Source organism: Capsicum annuum, chromosome 12 (genome assembly GCF_002878395.1).
Source record: "Capsicum annuum cultivar UCD-10X-F1 chromosome 12, UCD10Xv1.1, whole genome shotgun sequence".
NCBI classification, from domain to species: Eukaryota; Viridiplantae; Streptophyta; class Magnoliopsida; order Solanales; family Solanaceae; genus Capsicum; species Capsicum annuum.
Genome location: NC_061122.1, coordinates 131847614 through 131852362, shown reverse-complemented (window position 1 = coordinate 131852362; position 4749 = coordinate 131847614).

The window sequence follows — 4749 nt, the reverse complement described above, 5'->3', positions numbered from 1 at the left end:
CATTTTTAACTCATCTTGTGTTTATTTTGATGTATTTTAGGTCTTTTAACATAAGTAGTGTGCCCAAAAAATAGGGGAAAATACAGCTGGAAAACTGGCAGCTATGCAGGAAATAAAAAACAGAGCAAATACAGGGGAATTTAGTCTCAGTTATCGTGATTGCGTCAATGCGATCGTGGACATGTTGACGCAATTGCTACATCAAATTCCTACATTGCCTGTTGTCCCCAGAAGCCTTTATCATCCCTTTTACTTCTTAAATTTACTTCAGGAAGGATACTTCTTTCCTTTGAGTTGGGGGTGTAGCAAGGGTACTTGGATTTTTCTAGCTATAGATGAACTTTTCCCTATGATAGATTAAGTTACGACATTCTTAAGCATAAAGCATCAAGCCTGGGTTGTGAAACATAGAATGCAAGGGAAGTCTGAGTACTTGTGGAATTGTATTTTGTTAAACTGAGGTCAAGTTGTGCACCATTGGCAATGTTTGAGTAACCATATGGTTGGTTTGCCTTTAGCTGACATGTGAGACTAAGGCCTTTGTTGTAGCCATCGTTCAGAAAGTTGTGCATGCTACTAATACAAAATGAGCAATTCCCTCTATCCAAAATTTTGAGAATCAAGGGCATGGACGTGAGCAATGTTGTAACAAATCTCATTCTCTTTTTGTGGCTTCATAAATTTTTTACTTGTGAATTGAAATAGATACTCCAAAGTATCTCTAACGTGAGGGGCATTTGATCCCCCTTGATGAATTTTCATGCCATGTGTGGAGAGCTATTTTCATTCATCTCTTGGATACTTATGTTATCTAGAACTTTCCCTAATAGTCTTTCAAAGCTAATTTTCATTGTATGTAGTTGTAGAAATGATCTTAGGCTATCTTTGTGACTTTGGAACCCACTCTAGCCAAAATCCTACATGTGCATGATTGTAATCCCTAGTTACCCACTTTGACCCTTTGGACCATTATTTGGCAAACACTTTACAAGCTGTGACCCGTTATTTCTATCCTATTTCAAACCACACCCTCCTTGAACTTGAAATGTAACTTGAGGCTAAAAAGCTAAAGTTGGGGGAGGTGAAAGTTGATGGAAGGAGGTTTGGATCCACGAAGTGTTAGTAAAATGTCGAATGTACCTAAGTGTTGAAAATAAAGAAATAGAAAAGAAATGGATCTAATAGAGGAAGAAATTGCATGAAAATGGTAATAAAAAGAAATACAAAGGAAAATGGATGAACAAAGAAAGAAAAAAAAAGTGGGCATGATAAAAAGAGATAAAAGAGGGAATAGTAGCCCCTAGTCAAAAAGGCAAAATGAATAGTGTGATGTAAGCGTTCAGGGAAGGATTTATCCATGTTGATCCCAAATGACATCCTACCCTAACCCCGATACTACATTAAAATCTTAGAAACTCTTTGAGATCTCCAACCACTTACTCTCTTTATAGTGGCGATTGAAAATATGGGCAAGCCTATGGTATGACGCTTGATGCATAGAGATCTCTTTTATGAGTAAGAGAGTTTTTACATTTAAATTTCATTGTTGTGTATTTGGTATCTTGGTATGTGAAATTTTCTTTCTTGTAAGGTTTGGCATGTGAAACAAGTTGAGGTGGGTGATTTTGTCTCCTTCCGAGCATAGAGGCAAATGGAGTATAACTTAATTGTAGTTAAAAGAAAGCCATTTCTAGAGTATAGATTTTTGTTTTCTGGTAGCTCTTTAAAGTTTTATGCATTCATAGATATTACATTTTTTTATGATAAGGGGTGTAGAGAAAATAGCTAAGCACATGTGCAATAATGCTACTTGTGGTGATGACCACGTTCAAAGTCATTGTAAGCTTTAAGGCAGGAAGTTCGGGAATTAATGTTTATTTTCTCATGGTACAAGGTAGTGTTGCATGAGTACAAGCAAAAACTTTAAGTTGGGGGTGTTGATGAGTGGTTATTTTACCACTCATTCTCACTCATTATGCATATACATTTATCTTATTTTAAAGAAATCAATGAGACATAACTATGATTATTTGCCCTAAATCTCCACTCCTGACAGGTATAGAGTTGAGGATATGAAAAGATATGGATTAGGTCTTGAAATTATGAAAGGAATCAAGAAAATATTGCTAATAACTCAGAGCAAAAGTGTCCTCGGTTACTATGATAGCGGTCTGAACATCGCGATCATAGCCAATTTAGCAGGGAGCATATCTAGCCTCAGGTAACGCGATCGTGATCAGAATAACACAATCTTTGTTTGTCAAATCTTCCAACACACCATGATCGCTCGGTCATAGCTGTGACTGCGGTAGTGTGATTATAGTCGAAGCTTCGCCACCGCGGCATAGTGGGATAAATAAGTAAAGGGCATTATAATTAATCCATATAGCTAAATCAAATACTTAAATTAAGGTTTCAAAATACTTTAAAGGAGAAGAGAAGAGAGAAAGAAACCCTAGAATTTTAGAGTGAAAAATTAATTGTTCATAGTTATTGTAATTATTATTCCAAGAGGACATTAGTGACATTGGACTATGGAATCGAAGATTATTTTTACCCTCTATTATCATGAGCACCATGGATGATCCTTATGGTATATCTCTCTTTACTTTCTTCTTAAGTATCTAAGTAATTTAGTCTTGGAATTATGTTGAACTAAAGTGTAATTGTGTGTGGGTGTTGTTATGTTTGCATGATATTTAGTTATTGAGTATGGATTCCACCATCGCTTTAGTTAATGAGATGGAATTTGATGGGTGACAACCCCAAACCAAAAAATGTGTTTGATGGGTGAAAACCTAAAACTCTAGAAACCCTTCATCATCCTTGACAGAGGGATGAAGATGAATAAATGGTAACCCATAACATCCTTGAAAGAGGGTTATAGGGGGATAAGGCAATGGTGGACAATTAATCCTATGGTTTACTACCTTTTGCAATCTTAGAAATATGTGTGATTGGAGTGTAAGCAATATCAATAGCATCATCCTAGAAATAGGGATGCTTGATTGAGGTTTTGGGTGATTTTAACTTGTACACTTGTTTGGTGCTCGAAAGAGACAATGGGTAAAATCATTGTGATTTTATTGAAAGATTGGCCATAATGACTATAGGCCTAACCTATCCTTTACTTAACAACTAAGTTTCATGTTAAACAATTAATAACCCATGTATTTTACTTTTAGGTATGCATATTCAAAGATCTCCTTGAATCTTGATTTCAAATCAATGATATTACTTTGGTGTATTATAGTCAAAACTTATTTCAAACCAACCTCAAATTACATCGGCCCATTTTATTTTATATTTCATGTTTATTGACCCTCCGGGTACCCTTCTAGTGATTAGAGAACCCATAAGACTTGAAATTTATAATTCACTCCTTGTGGATTCGACCCCAACTCTAGATGGGTTATTGAAAATTACGACTGGACCATACCATCCATACCCCAACATACGGCTCATATCCTTGAGTCATATTGGGTCTAGAGATCAGAATTTCAGGAAATTTTCTAAGGTCTAGAAACTAGGGTGTCTCAGATGACGAATGTCTTATGGTGATTAGTCGTAGGAAATAAATAAGTGAGAAGAAACCAACCACAACTCTAGGTCGAGATACTTTGTGTTGGGACAATTAGTTACATGACATGAAAAACACTTGTGGTAAGAGAAAAACATATCAAATTTAAATGAGAAATGCTAGTTTTAGACACCTAATCTCAATTGTATGACGCATATTATATTGGATTAATTTTGAATTTGTACAATTACTAGATCGAGAGTCTATAGGGATATTACTTGAATCTAGTATGCACCAAGTACAAGTGAGATTTTCTAGGTATTCCACATGCATAGTGATGTCTAGAACTTACCCGATGTATCTTCGAAGAAAATAAAGGGTTTTGGATTTGGGAGATGATGTAGGAATTTTATTGACAACCATGTTTAGACCTCTTTTTACCTACCTTGCAATTATCCTTAGCTAGCCCTGTTAAGCCTATAGTCTATTTTATTTGGGAACCTCAAATGTAACTTATACCCCTTCTTTGTTTGATGTTAATTTGATTCTAAGCTCTTGTCCTATTTGGTGAGAAAAAAATTATTGAGTAAGGAGTTGAAAAACAAGTGGGAAAAAGTGATAAGTGAATCCCCAAAACATAGTTAGTGGTGTAAGAATGGAGGTACAATAAGGTCAGGATTTAGGTGCTAAAAAGAATAAAGAATGTTCAAAAAAATTGAATAATGTGTTGTAAATATTGAATCCCTTCCACAGTGTATCCGAATTAGCTTAATGAGATGGGGAAAAATGAAAGAAAAGGGGAAGATATATGAAGTGAGTAATTGGTTGTTAATTGAGTGTTTGTAATTTTCTTGTGATGTATTAAAGCACTTAGGAAAACTATCCACTATTTCTACCTAAATAGTTCCAACCCATCCCTTCGCTTACATTACACCCTTTGAAGACATATTTGATCCTTAATATGAACATTTGACTATTAAGGGAGTAGTACACTAAGGGCAAGCCTATGGTTTATCACATATCATGTGTGAATTTCTAGCAAGAATAAGCAAAAATTATTCTCTGGGTACCCATGCTAGTTGTAGATTGCAAAAATTATGAGTCAGTTAGGTAATCACCTTGTTGTGAAGGTGAAGGTCGAGGATAGTTGGGTGACCTGTAGGAATGCTCGATTGAATAATGTGTATAAGTTTAATGGCATGCTGAGGTCCACTAGTGAAGTTAGGCAG